Raw genomic sequence first — 20,990 nt, 5'->3', positions numbered from 1 at the left:
TCGATGGAATGCTCGTGATGCCAGTATTGTGCAGTGCTTATTTAGCCAAACTTGGTCATGTGTTCACATCTACATGTAGAGTTTCTATCATGTGTTATGAACACAGTGACTAGATCATATGAAAGTGATGCAACATTCTCTGTAATATCCCTATCCACAATACTAACCAGTGTTTCTTACATATATTTGGGTGATATCTTTCAACACTAGTACTGATTTGACTTCCAGAAATTTGTCCCTTCGATGTGCTGATATGTTTATAGATACAAGGAGGGTCATTGCAATAGTACTCACCAGGGAAACAAAAGGGCAGGAATCTAAATGCAATTTGAAAGCAGTCAGGTCAAGATATGGGACCACTCCAATAACTGCTGTTAAAACAGAATTGCTCTAGGACACTTTATGCTATGCATAGTCTTACATACACACACCACATACACCCTCACACAACACAACATAACACACTCATGCATACACACTCACAGACACATGGATATACACACTCACACACACACACACACACACAGGCATACATACATGGACACACACACACTGCACAAAGAGACTTAAAATTGTCCTTCATGAGGCAATCAGTTGAGATACTTTCTTCAACAGTCACAAAACTTAATATAAGAAAGGAATTAAACAGTAACATCACTGGAGAAGGGAATCCATGCAAGTTCCTTAGTGCAAAAATCAAAGAGACGGGGCTGGAGAGATGGCTCAGAGGTTAAGAGCACTGTTTGTTCTTCCAAAGGTCCTGAGTTCAATTCCCAGCAACCACATGGTGGCTCACAACCATCTGTAATGAGATCTGGTGCCCTCTTCTGGCCTGCAGGGACACATGCAGACAGAACACTGTATACATAATAAATAAATAAATCTTTAAAAAAAAAAAATCAAAGAGACAATTACACAACAAATTTTCTCCCATGGAACAGAAAGCCAAATGAAAGCTATGGCATGTTTACCTTACTAATGACTACATGGAAAATGGGATGGTGATGTCCTCCTGATGCCCTGAGTGCTATTCACAAACACTTCAACATCGAAGAGAGAAAATGACCATGGGATATCAGACCCGCTCTCTAGCTACTCCAGATGCAACTGAGGCAGCAGTGTGCTTCACTGCTGAGCAGCAGGAGAAAGGTCAAAGCCAGTCGCCCCGGAAGGATCTGTAGTACCACATGGCTACCCAGTACAGACATCGTCCAGATAAGATCTTTGCTTTCTCCATCCTGTGTAATCTAAGCAGGATACAGGGCAGGCCAACAGTCCTAAGGAAGCCTGCCATCAGTTTAATGGGGCCAATGTGACTATCTGCATTTGTTACCCTTAAAGGAACTGAGAGTAGGAAGCACAGTATCACATCTGTTACTTAATTAGGACCAACCAGGAATGGGAGGTACAATGACTATGCAATGGTAAAGTCATGCAATGTCCCACCACGATGCACATAGAAAAGAGCCTTAGATCCCAACACTCACTGGACTCTGGGCTAACAGAACTCATGGGTCCCATAAACTGAGCTGTACATTCCTTTCGCGAGAGCTCGGGACACAGATTTCTCTACATGGTAACATTTTACATTTGTTCTTACAAGCCACACAGCCAGGGATCTCAACTCTCAATCTCTTGTGTATTCAGTCTCTTTTCTGAAGCAAACACAGCAGAGATTCCTGTCACCAGGAAAAAGCCGGTCCAGGATCCTTGCTTTGTCACTACTAAGGCTGTCCTGATTTTATTCTTCCCGCCATAGCCCACAGTTCCAAAGGTCTCCACTTTTCTGAGGCCACACAGTTGTCATAAACCAAGAAGGATTTATTCCATTGGTTATGAACAGCAAGAGGGAAGAGATTAGATACCTCATAGCACCGGCCTTGAGACTGCAGGTGGGCTCAGTGGTGTAAACTTGCCTAGGATGCTTGAGAACCTAGGTCTCATCCAAGAATGCAAAAAAAAAAAAAAAAAAAAAAAAAAAAAAAAAAAAGGAAGAGGAGGAGGCAGAGGGGACAGAAGAGGAGGAAAAAGAAGAGAGACACACTTCAATCTTATGCCTCTATCAGGGAGAAAAATGAAAATCATCCACCCATATTTCCTTTCATCCAGTTACAGGTTAAATGTGAAAGTCAGGGGGGTTATGAAAAGGCAATTGATTTTGTAAAGACCTATGGGGAAATTCACATTAAAATAAGAAGTGGTCCGAAAATCACAGGCCTTATGCTTTCCAATGTACAATACAAATATGTCACAACTTTGGTCCCCCTCTGGAAGGTCTGCATCCTGTAAAACAGTTGAAGAACCTAAGAGCACAGTTTGACGATGCACCGGTGAGTACTACTTTCTACTTCCTTTCCTCCAACTCTGCTGTCAGTGGCCACCCACCAGGAGGACAAGCCATGGCCAAGTCACCTGTCATGACAGGGCTTTCTCATGATGAGTGATGAGTGTCTCTGAAACAAAGAAGTTTTGGAGAAATCAGCCACGGTGATATGTGCCTCTAATCCCAACATGTAAGAAGATCATGAGTTTGAGACCAGCCTGGGCTACAGAGATGGACCCTGTCTCAAAACAAAACAAAACAGTTTTTAAAAATCTAGAAAGTACTCTCCAATAGCTTCAGAACATGGCTGCTTGGGACTGACTGTGCTGCATGGTTGTAGACGGCTTGCCCAGTGCAAATGAGGCTCAGGGTCGGCAGCCAACAAATGCATGCACAGGGGTTTACACACACACACACACACACACACACACACACACACACACACACACAGTCAACTCGGGTGCTTCTAACGAAGCGCAGCAGTAAATAACATCACAAGGGCCTGTACTGTAATCAGCATCTGCAATAGCTTTGTCCTCCTACACAGAACAGTCTCTTCTATCGCCTCCACAGTCAGCCACCAAGAACTTCTAGTTACAATTTTTTTTTTTTTAGGGCATTCCAGTGCATTCCTTTTAAAAAAAAAAGAAAGAAATGAAAGATTTATAGGGCAATAAAACAATATGTAAGACCAGTAACTCCTTTACTAAGAGACTTTTAAAACTCAAGACCTCAGGTTGGGGACGGCAGGCTTGCCTCACACGAGGGAGGGCCTGAGTTCAATCCATAAGACAGTAAAAGAAGATAAAATTCAGTTGCTCTGACTGGCAAATGAATGCCCTCCAACTGAAAGTCTGCGCAACAGGTATGTAACGGAGGCGGGATTTGATCCCAAGTACCTAGACTCCACCCTCTCCGGCTTTGAACCTTCCACCAAATGCTGCCATGTTCCAAACTGCAGTATGCAATCACTGTTTACTTACCCAATATAGGTTCAATCACAGCAATTAAGTGTAACAGAGAGCAGAGGGACTGTGAGGTTTGTCAGTTAAAAAGAAAACGGATATTCATTAGTGATTCTAAACCTATCTGAAGGTTTGGATCCCTGTTGCTGGTGGATTTCATGCCAGGCGAACTCTCTACCCTGTGGTAAACCTCTGGGTGGTGTAACTCTCTTATGAAATGAAGATTTACTTTTGGACTTGTAGATTGTCTCTGGAGATAAAATAACCAAAGAGAGATTTTCCTCAGGTCCCCGCATGGGGCTGGAAGCTGGAACCAGCCATAAAGCAGGGTTCATCTGACCACTGGCATTAATCTAGCAGTGAGCGCAGTCAGAGCTTCAGCAGCTCAGATGTCAGAGCCACTCCAGGATCAAGAGAGCCCACCCAAGCTCCTGCCAAGGGCCTCTCCCACAGCTTCAAATCTGGGCAGCTCTGAAAACCTGGAACTTTGGAAAGTGCTTAGGAAAACCCAGGACTACCAGACTCTTTCCCCTGACGAGATATGCAGTTGTTACTCAAGAGCCCGATACCGCACACACCTGTAATCCCAGCACCCAAGAGACGGATCACGAGATGGAGACCAGCTAAGGCTACATAGTGAGTTCAAGGATACTGGGGGCCGGCTACGTGCCAGGTCCTGCCTCAAACAAACAACAACAAATAATAAAAAAGTGCCACTGCTAAAAATAACACAATGAAAAACAGATTGTCTCTTCCACTCGAACAATGTAGACTAGAACCATGAGCTGCTCACACATCTGGAAGGGGGACAAGGGAGGAGCTGGCAAAGTCTGGAATCAAAAGCAAGTAAAGAGCCACTGCCTGGAACTCCTGGACCATGAGGAGTTCCTGGGTGACTTGGTTCCCACTTCAACAATCACTGTAGCATCCACACATGATTCTTGCTGTGGGCCCAGAAAAGTGTGAGGTGGATGCAATTTCAAAATGTGAGTGTTTACAGTAGCCTGAGCTCCGATGAGCATGTTATCAGTAAAAAGTAAATTCATGTGACTGCAATCAGCTCTCTACAAGTAGCACAAGCACTATTAACTTATAGATAGATAGATAGATACAGCTATAGATATAGATAGATATATCTATATATCTTTGGCAAACATGCTTTGCTGCTGCTTAGGAATTATTTTGACGACGAATTATTTTTCTCTATATTTGCTAACACAAGAACAATCTGGATCTGCAGAAGTGTAGAATGCTCTTGCCCTTCATCTCTTGAGTCATAGATTGCTCATCTGTAAGGCCCAAGCCACGGACTCTGCAAGTCTTTACTTGGCTGTTGTAATGACATGAGGAGAAGGATAGAAAAGAAGAGGGAAAAAAAACAACTCTTCCCAATCACACAAACGTCTTGTGCCTCCTAAGTAAAAACAGCCCATAATATGTGCAGCATCACAGCTTAGAGTTGTTCCACAACACCATGACTGTCACCCTCGCTGTATGAAGGTGAAAACTGAGGCTTAAGGGTATGGATTTACTTTCCCCAAGTCACACAGCTAGCGCGTGAGGAAACCAGTCTCCTTTGTCACCCTCCACACTAGCTGCTAACAATGATTTCACTGAGGGCCAATTCTGGTGCTAATCCACATCCTCAGACTGCAAGATTTCAGATTCCATGCTTACATATTCAAAACATTTTAAAGCCTACCATTAGCTTCTAAATAGTCTTTTGTCTCAGAAGGTCCAGGTTCCCAGGTTCCAGGTAGCTTGAGCTCAGGCTTTAATCCCATGCTTATAGGAAAGACAAATGAGTTTTCTCTGTGCTCTCTTAAAGAGGGAGAGGCTGACTACTCACAGAACAGTTAACACCCCTTTTGGCTAACTCCTGGTTCCGGCCACCTGAGGGGCTGCTACAACCAGTGGCTTACAGGGCAGTCCACCTGCCCCCACTGCCAGGGACCAGGCTTCTGCCCAGAAGCAAGCTTTTGAACTACCATTACTTCCCTCTTCTTCCACAAAACCTTCATCTGCCCTCTTGCCATTTACGACTATTGTCTTAAAAGTCTACAAACTAATGAGTCCAGCACGGTTATTGTTTTCTAGTCCTAGAGAACATTTTTACGAAAAGACACGCAGGTACCCTTGAACACAAAAGTGCTCCTGTTTGTACATCTGATTCCGAAGTTATTTCTGAGATGTTCCAAAGATTTTATTTTTCATATTTTACAAAAAGAAAATCCAGAATTACCTGGGCTTTAGCTTCAGATATACACACACACACACGTGCACACATGTGAACACACACACACACACACACACACACACACACACACACACACACACGGCATCTGGAAACAGTCAACAAATGCATATAGTATCTCAATTCTCAGCCATCCTGTAAGTCCTTATCTGTGGTGGTTCTTACAGCATTATTCATTGGCACAATCAGCATAATGCATACATAATACATCACTTGTTTTTCTGCTCTATTCAAAAATCTCAGTTCATTCAACAACAACAACAAAAAGCCCTTAAAACAGGCCAGAAGCTGGAACACTCCGTGTGGGAAAGCCACGCTTATAGACTCCATCCTTCCTGCCAAGAGAACAATGCTCAGAGCAGACCACAGTGCCGCCAAATAATCTTTTGGCAATAATTGGAAGGAAAAAAAAACAAACAAAGAAAAAAAGGAAGGAAATCGTGTATTTACCTGTACCGAGCACTCCACAGGTGGGGTGGCAGCGTAAGGAGAGTTTCTAGTCCATCTTCTGAAACTTTCCTTTTCTAATGGACTGTCCGGTCATCCTTCTTCCGAGCTGTCAGGTAAACCCCCCTCCATGGCTCTGCTGTTTTCTTTCCCAGTTTTTCCCAGTGAAACTCTCCTCATTTGCATGAAGCCTACTTGTAGCCTATAGGACTTTTTGAGTAACTACTTGTTAAACTGGCTGTCTTGACATGCTCTTTCAAGCATGACATCATAAATCTCCATGGAAACCCTAACCCCACCTGCCTGCATGCCAACGTTACCTGTCAAGCAAAGACTTAACAATCATCCGAAATTGTTCGTTAATGAAACCTTTTCAGAGGGGCTTGGGATCTTTGCACGGTGTAATTTGTGCTGTTGGCAGCAACGTAGCCAAGAACGGTGGCTTCATTTTCAAAGCCTGAGCTGTTTTGCAGAAAACAATGATCAAAATTATAGGCATTCGTTAATCTGCCCCTCCCTGTCTAACAATGCACTTAATCAGTGGAAGAGGGGGAAAAAAAAATCACAGTGGCACATGTGTGCCTCTCCCTGCTGGGTAAAGTTACTTTGAAAACTCAGGTTTTGAAAAATCTTCAATCTACACTTGTAAGGCTTCCCAGCTCTGCTCTCCCACCAACCCCCTACTTACTTTTAACCGGGAAAACTTGCAAAACAGGTTCCTTACCTGAGTGTATGTGTCTGTGTGTGCATGTGCAGCTGTGTGCATTTCCAGTGGCCTGTGGCTACAGAGGTGGTAGGAGGAGGTGTGGAAACTTTTAACTCTTTCCTGCCATGCATGTGCGTGTCTCCCATTTTATGGGAGTAACTGGACTAGCACTGAACATCTATTTGGGGATTTGGAGGGACACATTCTAAAAGACATTCAAGTTTTTATGCACTTACACAATTTTCACTCTCTCAAATTTTAAAAAGATTTTAAGTTATTTTTAATTTTGTGTATGAGTTCTTTTGCTTGCTTGTCTATCTATATATGTACCACATGTGTGGCCACAGCCTGCGGAATCCAGAAGACAGCATTGGATCCTTTGGAGTTAGAGAAAAGACAGCCACCATGTGGGTGCTAGGAACTGGTCCTGGGTCCGAAGATCAGCAAACGCTCCTACCCATTCAGCTATCTCTCCACCATCTCTCTCTCTCTCTCTCTCTCTCTCTCTCTCTCTCTCTCTCTCTCTCTCCCTCTCTCTCCCTCTCTCTCCCTCCCCCCTCTCCCTCTCCCTCTCTCTCTCTCTCTCTCTCTCTCTCTCTCTCTCTCTCTCTCTCTCTCTCTCTCTCTCTCTCAATGCATTCTTCACTGGCTACCAAAAGATTTGGACACACTTCTGCTGAATTTGTCCCCAAATTATCTTGGTTATGATGCAGAATTCATCATTCTTTCTTTCCACTACCAAACGTGGTGCAGAAACCATATCTTCTCAAGGTTTAAAACTGCTGAGCTCCAGGAACCAGAAACTTGGTCCAAATCCCCAGGAGTTTACGGACCACTGGCTGTCAGGTGCCACAGCACAAAGGGTTTCAGTGAGGCTGAATGGGATCAGAGGCAACACTACCGTGCTGGATGCAGCGGTGCTGCAGGATCCACCTGCTCTAACTCGCTAGCATCCTGCAGCAAACTGTGGAAGGCTCAGCAGCACCTGCCCTCCAAGGCCAGAGAGCAAGTGCTAACCTTTACACCGTGCCAAGCGCCTGCTGTCTTCTGCAGAGAGCAAAGCACGGGCTTCAAACACTCAGAACAGCTCTTTCTGTTGAGGAACAGAAAGAGCTTTGGATCCCATCCACTGCCAATTCTGAGTTCTGCATTGCCCCAGTGCACAGTCCACAGATGGGACATTACCTTTGAAGGGAACCAGGAACTAGCCGGGTTTAATATGGCAGCTCGGGTGGGAATCCTCCTGGGAGGCAAGGCTATTGTCAGAGAGTCAATTACTGCCTCTATGAGTTGAAAATACATCCAGATGAAACCTGCACTTACGCTTTACCCAATGGGGCACAAACACAATGTGAGACAAACAAAACCAAGACAGAACCATCTCTGGTTTGATTTGGTGGAATCTGCAGATGGAGTGGAGGCACTATTCAATTACAGTTATTCCTCAAAGTTCCATTAGAGAGGAGCATGTGAACGCAGATTCAGCAGGCAGAGTGGTTATAATGGGCCAAATCTTCCCTTTGGCTTATTTAGGAAATGACAGTATCTCAGCTTTTGCTTACTCACGTCAAGCTTGGAAAAGAGACTCAAAAAAAATCAGCATGTGAAAGGCACATGGGGATAATTACAAAAATAAGTCGGAGGCAAAAGCCAGGATTAACCCATTCACAGGCAGACAAGCAGAGGTAAATGCTGGGGATGACATCATTATGGGATGTGGGAACCTTGGCTGATTTAGTGCAGGCTGGTTTCATGCGCCAGCAATCTTAGCAATAAAGACAACCCATGAGGGCTGGCACAGATGCCAAGACTTGATTAGAGGTGGCCCGGCCAATAAGGACTTCTCTTCCAGTCCCCAAATGAGGGAAGCCCAGAGCTGCCTACCACTTTAATAGATAGTATAGTGATCTTACTAAACGAGTAACCAAGTTTAGGCACCAAAAAAAAAAAAAAAAAAAAAAAGTAAAGGTTTGTATGTAAAATGTCTCTTATAGGCTTGTGTGTTAGAACCGTTGTCTCCAGCAGGTGATGCTGTTGGGGGGCTCTGGCATCGTCAGGAGGTCAGGCCTAGCTGGGGGAAGTTGGTAACTGGTGGGGCCTGGAGGTCCGACACTAAAGGTTATGCTTCAGCCTCTCGCTACACTCCGTCCCCTTCCTTCCTCCTTGGTCTGCCAGAATACCAAGAAGCAGCCGCCATTTCTGCCACCACAGCGGCTCCAGCACGCATGCCTTCCCCACCCTGATGGACTGTGCTGCAAACCATGAACCAAAAGGAATTTTCATGTAGGTTCTTATTCCAGGCACTCGGTTATAACGAGGAGAAAAATAACTAATGCTAGCTGGGTGGTGGGGGCACACACCTTGAATCCCAGCACTCAGGAGGCAGAACCAGGCGCATCTCTGTGAGTTCGAGGCCAGCCTGGTCTACAGAGCGAGATCCAGGACAGGCACCAAAACTACACAGAGAAACTTGGTCTCGAAAAACCAAACCAAACCAAACCAAAACAAACTAAAATAACTAATGCAATTGACTGTTTTGTTTTTAACACAGGCATCTAGAATTGACTCAGGAGAGCAAATAATACTTTTGAATTTGTTTCAACAAATCTATGTTGTCACAAAAGTGTTCTCAGAAATAAAGCCTCTGAAAAATGAACAAATACAAGTGTCTGCTAAAAGAGGTTTCTTAGCCACGACTCAGAAACTGTCATTTAGCAAAATGTACTTCAGTGAATACTTTCCTTGTTAAAAGAATCAATCCTAACCCGCTTTAAGCTTCACAGACACAGTGTGATACAAGAAGGACCATCATTCCCATCTTCCCTATAGATAGGCTCAAAGAAATCAGGTTGGGTGGGTCTCCCACAGAAACGAAGTGTTGGTGTCTCAATATAAATATGGGTGGGCCCAAGATTTGACTCCAGAATGCCTGTGCTTAACTACAGACAGCATTACCCCAGCTTCATAAATCCACTCCCAGCGGGGGTTATGAAAACGCTGACTAAATTAAGCCAGGCCAAGTGGAGTTCTTCTGTAACTAACTTCAAAGAGCAAACAGACTTTCTATGGATCCTCCAGATAGCCTGAGTGAAGAGATGCTTAGGGTTCTGGGATTGCCCAGCCGGGGAGAGTCTAAAATGGAAGGAGTGTGAGCAACAGTGGCTGGGCAGAGGGAAGGCATTGCTCTAGCTCTGGGCTGTATGCAAGCCAGCCTGGACAGCACAGAGCAGGGTTAATACATCATAACTCAGCCCTCAGAACCCCAGGGCCAACAGATCCCAAAGATGGAGATAAGGCCTAATGAAACAACACCAGTTTCTCTAGAAATCTCTGCTACCCTGTCCAAGGAAAAACTGGTAGCCACTAAAAGAAATAAGGACATATTCGGTGTCATCAAAAGAAAAACAGCGTTTGAACTTCTAGGGAGATGGTGGAGCCCAACCTTGGTATTCCTTCATCCCAGCAGACCTTGATCCTCAGGTTGTTATTGGATGCCATGGATTTCTTTTAGAATCACCCATTCTCATTCGACTATTGCTTAATGGTACTCGGGGGACAGTTAATTTTGTGTTGCCACTGGGCTAAGCTGAGGTGCCCAGGTGTCCCATGAAACACCCGTCTAGACTTTGCCGGGAAGGAATTTTTCTCAGATGTGACTCACATCAGTCATTAGGGTGTGAGTAAAGCAGATTACCCTCCATAATTCAATCAGCGGAAGACTTAAAGAGCAAAGGCTGAGCTCCCCTGAAGAAAGAGTGTTTTGCCGTTTCTTCTCTTGTTCCGCAGAACCCTGACGGATGGATCTCATAGCTCCCGGCTCCATGTGTGCAGTATGGCTTTCTGGGCAGAGGATCCAGTTCTCATGGGCCTCTGGATGTCTAAGTCATTTGTCCTGGAGCCACCTTCTGCCATTTCAAATCGAGCTTGGCAACAACACCTAACAGAAGTACCTGCCAAGTCTGACTTAGCAGGAGCCATTTGTCATCAGAGATGAATAGACAGATTCGTGATCCAATGAAAATGGAAAGTGATAATGGTTATGCTTGACGTTAACATATAAACTCTCCCATCAAAATCCACACTGACTCTGGGCATGGGGAGGCATGCCTACCATCTTAGCACTCAGCAGGCAGAAGCGTAAGGATCCCTACAAGTTTGAAGGCAGCCTGGGTTACAAAGCGAATCCCAGACTAGCCAGGGCTGCAGAGAGAAACGTTAAATTTAAACTCATTTTGGGCTGGTGAGATGGACTGATGGGAAAAGGCATCTGATGCCAACACTGATCCCCTGAGTTTGATCCACCGAACACACACGGCAGAAGGAGAAAACTGACTTGTGCAATTTCTTTTCTGACCTCTACATGTACGCCATGATGCACACGCATATACACACAATAAACAAACAAAAATACATGAAAATACTATTAAAAATTAAACTTGAGGCAGAGGATGGCTCAGTGACTAAGAGCATTTGTTGCTCTTGCAGAGGAGCTGGGGTTCTGAGTACCCACATATTGGCTCACAACCATCTGTAATTCCACTTCCAGGGGCTCCAACGCCCTCTCTGACATCCATGGGAACCAGGCCAACACATGTTCCAAATACATACATGCAGGCAAAACAGTCATGTACACAAAATTAAAGTTTTTTTAAAACTTAAGCTCATTTAAAGACATTATAAAAGACAAGATAATTCTTAAAAACTAGGAAAGGATATTATTTAAGACAGACACTAAAAACAATAAGACAGGTTATCAGAAAAGGAAAATGTAAACTGATTCTTGGATAAAATAATAGAAAAAATACACCTGAGAGAAAGCATGAAAATATTTGCTCTCTACTAGTTTATCTGACTGTTAAGAACTAGAAGGAAATACAGATGTTTCATGGAGTAATGGGAGAAAGGCTCAGGGAGGTGGGAGATGTGCGTGCCCATCTTTAAACAGTCACACTTCTCACACATTTTATATTTAGCATGCTTTTGCACAGAAGAGTATTCTGCTTCCATTAAAATACCTGAAGACAGAGAAAGGGAGGAACAAAGAAATAGAGTAGGTGGGAAGCAAGGTGGACACAAAAGAAAGGATAAGCTCTGCTGTGGGATGTTCTGTATGTTAAATGTGTTGCTCTGATTGGTTAATAAATATAACACTGATTGGCCAGTAGCCAGGCAGGAAGTATAGGCAGGACAAGGAGAGAGGAGAATTCTGGGAAGTGGCAGGCTGAGTCAGAGAGACGCTGCCCGCCGCCGCCATGATATTGGTAAGCCACGAGCTATGTGGCAACTTATAGATTAATAGAAATGGGTTGATTTAAGATATAAGAACAGTTAGCAAGAAGCCTGCCACAGCCATACAGTTTATAAGAAATATAAGTCTCTGTGTGTTTACTTGGTTGGATCTGAGCGGTTGCGGGACTGGTGGGTGAGAGAGATTTGCCCTGACTGTGGGCCAGGCAGGACTGGAGAAAACTTCGCTACAAAGCTCACCACTCTCCCAGCACATTTGGGCCATTGGTTTCTCTCACACCCCATTTCCTGTCGTTATCACACCTATTCAGCCTTCAGTGTCTTGATGCTGGCTGAGCAGCGTCACTGACCTAGGAGTAATGCCAATAAATGCTCATGAAACCAAATCCTTGCACATCCATTTGTGCAAAAATACTTCTTTGGTGCAGGAATTGGCAGGGCAATGCCTGCTGATATTTGTCCCACACTCTCAAAAATCAACCCCTCAGTTCAAAGGTTCAATCCATAGACCCAGACCATGCAAGGCTCAGATTCACCCTCACACAAAAACAGGCTTGTGGGTGCCCCTGGAAAAGCACAGATAAGAGAACTGGGAAGTCAGAGAAAGAGCACACCTGATGAGCCAAAGACGCTGAGATGAGAGGGGAAGGTCAAGTGAGGTTGCAGTAAGGCTGTGGGAGAGCAGGTTTGAGAGGCTGTGAAGAGATGCTTCCAAATGCTGTCCAAACACAGGCTCCAGACTCGATGCTTCCCCACCCAACCCATCCCCAGCAACAGACCCCCGAGAGCTGACACCATGATGTCAGTTCTGTCCTCTCACTATTACCAACAATAATACTTTTAAACTCCCTTTTTCCCCCTTTCATTTTTTTGTTTGACTGTGTGTGTAGTGTCTGTGAGTATGTTTATGTGTGCGTGTTGGGGGTGTGCACATACATATGCGCGTGTGTGCACATGTGAAGGTCAGAGGTTGATTCTGGGTATCTTCCTCTATGTTTTGAGACAGGGTCACTCACTGAGCCTGGAGCTCAGTTCCTGAATGGACTGACTGGCTCCTCCTATCTCCACAACTGCTCCTCACTGAGCCCTTGTTAGAGCCCATGCTCTGCTGTCTGTGTGTGTGCAGGGGATCCAAACTCAGGTCTTCAAGCTTGTACAGCAGGCATATCATCACCAACTCAGCTATTTCTGTTCTCTAGTCTCTGAAACCAGGTCTTTTTTTTGGGGGGGTGGGTGGGTGGTTGAGACAGGGTCTCTGTGTAGCCCTGGCTTTCCTGGAACTCACTCTGTAGCCCAGGCTAGCCTTGAATTCAGTGAGATCTGTCTGCCTCTGCCTCCCAAGTGCTGGGATTAAAGGTGTGTGCCACCATTCCCAGCTTCTGAAATCAGGTCTTGGATCTATTGCGGCTGAACCTGTGACAGCCCTATCTGTACCTTTGTCCTCCTCCAGTCTGTCACTGTTCTCATTTTCCTTCCTAATGTCTGGTATGTCAATATGTACTTCTGGTGATGTTCCAGACCACAGCTGCCACCCTGGACCACACAGCACCACTGTTGGTCTGTCTGGACACTAAGGCTGCTACCAAGCCCACCCATATCATCAACCCTCTCACATAGTGCTGAAAGCTGATTTTTAAACTTTGCCTTTAGTCTAGTTCCACACCCTGGCCCAGGTCTATGGATCCACACTTTCTGCTGGCATCCAAGGCTTAGTTAGCACAACCTGGCTTCCCTCTCCTTATATCCAATGACATTCTTCTCCAAAGGCCACTTCTACCTTTCTTAGGTTGGTCATAAGGTAGCCACCTCCATTCTTGTCTCAACATCATCTCTCGGGTCCTCCCTACTCCAGAAGAACACCATCTAATCAGGATCCTTGCCACAGGTGGGACCTTGGGGATCAGATTAATGGAAAACAGGACTCCCTCATCCTTCTGAGACTGCATTCAAATTCTGATCTCCAGTGTGAAATCCCCACCCCACCCCACCCCCGCGCCAACAGCTCCTTCCATTCACTGATCTTTAAGATTTTGAGGTGCATGGCACCATTTCCAAATACAGTTCTAATAAAAACACAAGACCCTAAATGTTAAATGTGTGGGTCAAATTGGCTTTGCAAACTGTCAGTATTTCTTTGTCTTCTCTTCTTTCTCATCTTTTGCACATTGCTAGTTATTCAACCTCATTCAGACCAGACAAGCACTCTGTCACTTAGAAACAACCCTGTCCCAACACTGAACGCTCATTCCACATCTACCTGCCTGAAATTTCTCACTTATGGTGGTTTGAATAAGAATGGCCCCAACAGGCTCATAGATTTGAATGTTTGGTCACCAGAAAGTGGCACTGTTTGAAAAGAATGGGAGGTGTGGCCTTGTTGGAGAAAGTGTCACTGGAGGCAGGCTTTGTGGATTTCAACAGCCCAAGCCAAGCCCTGTGGCTTTTTCTCTTCCTGCTGCCTATAAATCCAGATGCAGAACTCCCAGCTATTCTCCAGCACCATGTCTGCCTGCATGCTGCCATTCTCCCCACCATGATGACAATGGACTAAACCTCTGAAATTGTAAGCAAGTCCTAATGAAATGTTTTCCTTTATAAGAGTTGCCGTGGTCGTAGTGTCTCTTCACAGCCATAGAGCACTGACTAAAACATCACCCCAGATTCATTCACTCTGCTTATTAGTGTATTCAAAGATCAGACCAGTCATTTTATTTTTGATAACCAGGGATTTTCCCCCAATTTGAAACTTTCTTTCCTCTGTCAACAGACTGGGTACTAGGCTGGATGGTTGCAATTTAGAAATTCCTTAACTATTGCTATCTTTTCCTTACCAAGAAGGGTTCAGACATGTACTCAACATCTACAGCAATGGGGATGAATGACCTCATCCTGTCCTCACCACCACAGCATTGTTTGCCTTGGTCTATGGTTAAGAAAAGCCTCAAGGACATGACTGACTCACCCACAATCATGCAGCTAAGAGTGTCTCAGCATCCATGAACTAACATCAGACCTCAAAGTTCACACTCTTCCCACTAAAAAAATTCATCTTGGCAGGCAGATACTGGGATTTACCCTTAGTGTATAATGCCAAATCTGTGCTCAGTGTGTCTGTCCATAATAATTAACCATCTGATTAGATGACTCTAAGAACAGGTGAACAGATAAGCAAAAAAACAAGAAGAATCCCTAACCATCAACAAACAGGAAGGCAACCTGGTATTTGTGAATGAGTGTGCATCTATGCTCCAGACTGAATCATATTCGTCATTTCTAGAACCCTCAATCTCAAGATTCTCTATCTCCTTTGGTGTCAACTCTCTCTAGACTCTGCTGGTGACTATTTGCTGCCTTTGCATAGCTAACTAAACTTTGGTTCTGGTTTCTCCTTACTTCCCACCTATCCCATTGAACTCTTCAACAGGCTTTCCAGTGGAATTTCACCAAGCTTTTAACATAGGGCTGTTCTCAAGATGTTCTCTCTTGTTCTCCTACAGCACTAATTAAAAGTAAAGCTTGGGCTGGAGAAATGACTCAGAGGTTAAGAGCATTGACTGCTCTTCCAGGTCCTGAGTTCAATTCCCAGCAACCACATGGTGGCTCACAACATCTGTACTGAGATCTGGTGCCCTCTTCTGGCCTGCAGTCATACATGCTGTATACATAATAAATAAATAAATCTTAAAAAAAAAATTAAGCTAATGTGGAGGAGGGTAGCAACCAGTTAAGTATCACATTGAAAGTGATCCCTGTTTAGTAATCCTTTTCTCCTTCTGTATCATGGTCAATGAAAACCAATAGTGGAATTTTCTAAGCAAAATTGTAACCCCTGAATTGTTAGGCTTTTCACTTCTATTTCTTCTTCTTCCTCCTCCTCTTCTTCCCCCTTCCCTCCCTCCCCTCACATTCATGTGAGACCAGAGGTTGCTATCAGATACGTTCCTCAATCACCCTTCACTTTATTTATTTATTTGTTTGTTTGGTTGGTTGGTTTGGTTTTTCAAGACAGGGTTTCTCTGTCCTGAAACTCAATTTGTAGACCAGGCTGGCCTTGAACTCACAGAGATCTGCCTGCCTCTGCCTCCTGAGTGCTGGGATTAAAGGCGAGTTCCACACCACCTGTTCATCTTCACTTCATTTTTTGAGACAGGGTCTCTCACAGACCTGAAGGAGTTTGCTGATTAGACTAGGCTGGCTAGCCACCAAGCCATAAAGATCCTTCTGCCTCCTGGGATCACAGGTCTATGTACCACTGCAGCCAGCCTTTCACATAGGTACTGGGGAATCCCAGTCCAAATCCTCATGCTTTCATGGCAAGCACTTTGCCGACCACAGCACCTCACCCGTCCCCAAGTCCTTTCAGTCCCTGAATACCAACCTTTGCAATGAGTGTGTATGTGTGTGTTCCCGGGGGCTGAAGGCAGGGCCTCATACATGCTAGGCAACTGGTACATGAATAATCTTTATGTCATAATTTAAAAATGCCAGCCCTCCAGGAAGCTTTGCAAACTGACTCCTTCATTTATTCATTAAGCAGCATCATAACTCTTAAGTATTTGACTGTTCTTTCCATTCATGCTTTCACTATTATTTTTCATTCTGTCTGAATATAGACACTAAAGCCATGCTCATTGCCTTTAGATTTTTCAAGATTATATAGATTTTCTCCAGGAAGTGCTTTCACACTGATTCTTTAAGATACCATCATATTCTTTGCTTATACAACCATTAGTGTTTCATGAAACACAAATTCACCATTTGTTAACATAGACTCTTTGACTACGATGTGTGATCTGGTTATGACACTACAGTCCTTCTATTTATTGGTGTATCTCTGACTGCAGTAGCATTTTCCAATGTTCATGACCACTCACCTACATACCATGATTCCTTTCCTTCTCCAAATAGTTAAAGGTGGATCCCAACAGGATCACAACTGAACATCATGCCTACTAACACTGGCAGAGCTTGTACTGAGACAGCATCTCCACAAGAAGGAGCCAGTATTACTAAGTCATTGTGTAAGAATGGCTTCTCTGGAGACTGGGCCAATCACCAACATCCTTTGTATGTATAAAAAGCAAAGACTATTGTGCTGAATCACAACACACCCCAAATGAATCACAAGGTCTATTTGTTATGCAGCATGATTGATCTAAACTGACTAATACATGAGTTTTTAGGTATACATCTCCTATCAGCACCTTTCTTCTTATAACTTGGCTACTGAAAAATAGTAGGCAAATAAGAAAAACCAGCAGAGTATGTACTCTCTAGTCTGGTATGTGACATTAAATGTTCTCTGCAAAAAAACAAAACAAAACAAAACAAAAATGGTACTCATTTTGTTCTAAAATCCTGTCACCTCATTCACCAGTTTGTGGCACTGAGACTCAGACTGAAGTCCCTTAAGTCATCAGAAGTCATCTCCAACTAACCCCACCTTTCATAGGGGTTGCTTCCTCTTTTTCAAGGTGAGATCATGGCTATGGTTGTGGTGTTGTTTTGTTTTGTTTTGGTTTGGTTTGGTTTTGGTTTTTTCAAGACAGGGTTTCTCCCTGTAGCCCTGACTGTCCTGGAATTCTCTCTGTAGACCAGGCTGGCCTTAAACTCACAGAGATACTCCTGCCTCTGCCTCCTGAGTGCTGGGATTAAAGGTATGTGCTCCCCCCACAAGGTTTGGCCAAGGTGGTGAATAGTGCCTTTAACCCTTTAACCCTTTCCCATCCATACTGTATGTCCACAGAGCCGTTCACCCTGTTTCCCTGTTTTACACAGAGAGGGTGTTTTCTCCTCTCTATTATTAACACCCATCATGGTTTTCTGTGAATTTTGAGAGAGCTAGCATCAAAATGCCTTTAATTTGCCAATTTTAAGTAGAGCTTGTCTCTGAAAAGCTCCTTTTCCGGGATGAGAGAGATGGCTTGAGGGTTGAGAGCACACACTGCTCTTGCAGAGGACTGAAGCCAGCGCTATTACCTGCTGAGAGCCTTCTCCCCAGCCACTGAACTGATTATTTTAATGCAAGAGAAGTCCGAGTTTCAGCCAGGTATCATGACGTATGACTGCAACCTTAGCTTTCAGAAAGTGGAAGCAGGAGGAGCAGTCAGAGTTTAAAAACATAAGCTTCAGAAATACACTGAAATTGTTCACTGACAATGGGAAAATAAACAAACCTCCTCCAATACCGAAACATTTGTGCTAGAAAGAAACAAGGATTTCAAACAAAGTCTTCAAAATATACAGGTAGCCATGAACCGGAATAGAGCGATGCTAAGAGTTGCCATGGGAAGATGCTCCCAACAGCTCTTGCTTGGTGCTATGATCTGGATCTCACCATGCTTTGACTGAGAAAGATAAGTCATCAGTGCCAAATCCCACAATTAGCCTACAGGGAAGGCTGCATTCCAACCATACTCCACCCTCCACAGCCAGGCAATGGAACCCCCTGTCTAATGGCCCTGCACAATTAAAAAAGCACAAGAGGGAGGTTGGGGATTTAGGTCAGTGGTAGAGTGCTTGCCTAGCAAGTGCAAGGCCCTGGGTTCGGTCCACAGCTTCAGGAGGGAGGGGGGAAGAAAAGAAAGAAAAACAAACAAACAACAACAACAACAACAACAAAAATGCTGGGTGACGGTGGTACACGCCTTTAATCCCGGCACTCGGGAGGCAGAGCCAGGCAGATCTCTGTGAGTTCGAGGCCAGCATGGTCTATAGAGTGAAAGCCACAACAGGCACCAAAACTACATGGAGAAACCCTGTCTTGAAAAAAAAACAAAAAAAGAAAAAAGAAAAGCCCAAGAGGGCCTGGAGATGGCTCAGGGGGTCAAAGAGCAAGTGACTCCTGCAACCACATTAAAAAGTCGGACATGGTGGCAAGCACCTGTAATCATGGTATAATCGGGAGAACTGCTCAGAAGCATGCCTCAACAAGGTGGAGGGAGAACCAGCTCCTCCAAGTTGTCCCGGCACCCCCACCCCCCCCACATATGCTTGTACACTCACATACCCTCATGTGTATGTACACATACAAATAGCTAAGTAAATAAGTAGTTGTTTGAAAAGGCTTGAGAATGCAGAGGGAGGCGGAAATGGGCGGAGCCACTCTTATGCAAATACACATTATGCTGCAAAGTGGTCACCTGCAGACTCTGAGGGACATTAAGGCAATCTCTCAGCTTTTCAATAGTTGAGAGTCAAGAAAACGCATTCATGGTTTTAAAAACTCAAATGCAAGGCCAGGGAGCTGGCTCATCCAGCAAAGGTATTGCCACACAAGTTTGGCAACCTAACTTCTCTACCAGGAACCCATAGAGAGGTAGAAGGAAATGCCTAACTCCACAAAGTTGATCTCTGATCTCCACACTTGTATGCATGCATGCATACACACACACACACACACACACACACACACACACACACACACACGAGAAAATACATTTTTAAAAATTAAACCTAAATTTAAAATTCTCTACTAGGAATATTCCAGCACTTCAAGTAAGATTTTGAAGCAGGGCCACATTCTTCTTTTCATCATTTTTGATACCAAGGAATTAGAAGATTCCTAGATTTTCCTACTCCCAAGCTATCATATATATACAATGCCACATGCATCATTTTTGACTTGGTATTCTCTCTTTCTCTCAACCATGTTGGAGAGGCAGCCAGGAACACAGCCCACAGAGGAACAGCTGGTACTTAAGAGTCTGGAGATGCGCATCAGATGGTGTTATTTGACTTCCTCCACAGGAAAATCCACAGTCAGGTCGATGAACAAAGGATGGCAGGAAGAGTGCAAATGGGTGGTGGGAGACAAGGAATGCAAACTCAGAAGATGAGGTAGTGTCTGTAGGAATTTCCCAAGACCCTCCAAGGTTTCTCTGTTGTCTAGTAGGCTGGGTGGGATGGACTCACAGAACCTCAGCAGCAGACCGAGCGCACACAGATGTGGCCTTCAAAATCTCTGCCCTTTCGAACCATTAGCATGGAATACAAATGAGGCGGACACAGAACGTGGCATTCGTTCACATCAGGAGAGAGCAGCTGCTAGGTCACCTTGCAGCTCCAGCAGAGGTGTTATTGGGAAGAGGAGATTGGTACCTGAGGCCACTAACCCACCTCCCTTCCCATTTAACGCGGATTTTTATCTTTTCCGTCCTTATCTCCATCCCCCTCAAGTGTACCCTCCCTTGTGAGTCACAAGCATCTACCCTAAACCTACAAGCCCTGGGCCTGGCATGGTGGCTCAGGTAGCAGAGGGATCCCTGTGAGTTCAAGACCAGTCTGGTTACATAAGAGGTTCCAGGCTAGCCAGGACTGCATAGCCAGACCCTGTCTAAGAAACAAACAAGTAACAATAACAAAAAGCAGACTGAGAAGCCATGACTTTTATCATTTAGGATAGTGGAATAAACAAGGATTCCCAGTTCACGCTTCTTTTGGTTCAAATCCCAGCATCTCCTTGCTGTGTAATCATAACCAAGTTTAAGTTACTTCCATGTGAGTAGTTTTGTATCAAATATTGTATTTCCCAAAACAGTGACATAAACAGAAGAAAGCACATATCCCATTGCTCAAATGCACATGGATGCTGCAAGCCTCCTTCAGAGGAAAGGTAACCCTCCTTAATTACACAGGAGTGGGTCATCGGTCCATCTTTATATCAGCGAGGTTTCCCATTTCCTCTCTGCAGGCCACAGTCTGCCTTTTTGCAAGGCAAAGAGGGGAAAAAAAAGCCAATGTGAAAAAGAAAGCACATTTCACAACTTCAGGCATTCAGATAGAATCCTTAGAGAACGTTCAACTTAAGGGAGAAAAGGAACTAAGGACGAACTGTGGATTGAAATTGTACCAGATGACGCTAGTACCCATTTCTATGAACAACCAAAAGCTGAGTGACTTAGACAGAACTGTGGCCACTAACTGGCAAGACAGAAGACAGCAAACATTGAGCCTGTCTTAGTCCCTGGAGTCAGCAAGTCAGTAGAGTCCTCCTCCTACCTGCCCCCCACCCACTTGGAATACAGGCTGAGCCTTCCCTGCTTCCTC

The 20,990-nt window shown here is 44.5% G+C and overlaps 1 protein-coding gene across 7 annotated transcripts in view; it reads right to left on the bottom strand.

The window, feature by feature from the left end:
* Nucleotides 1–20,990, bottom strand: part of Kiaa1217 (KIAA1217 ortholog) — a 309,925-nt gene that overhangs the window by 268,721 nt on the left and 20,214 nt on the right. Inside the window, exon 1 of one of the 7 annotated variants that reach the window (XM_059263668.1) lies at nt 5,993–6,188. The exons of the other annotated variants lie outside the window; for them this stretch is intronic. The gene's annotated coding sequence lies outside the window, so the exon portion shown is untranslated. Of the gene's footprint in view, nt 1–5,992; nt 6,189–20,990 lie in introns of those variants that run through there. 7 annotated transcript variants of the gene reach the window in all.

The sequence above is a fragment of the Peromyscus eremicus genome, chromosome 5 (genome assembly GCF_949786415.1).
Source record: "Peromyscus eremicus chromosome 5, PerEre_H2_v1, whole genome shotgun sequence".
Classification (NCBI taxonomy): Eukaryota; Metazoa; Chordata; class Mammalia; order Rodentia; family Cricetidae; genus Peromyscus; species Peromyscus eremicus.
This window is presented reverse-complemented; position numbering and strand designations above follow the sequence as displayed.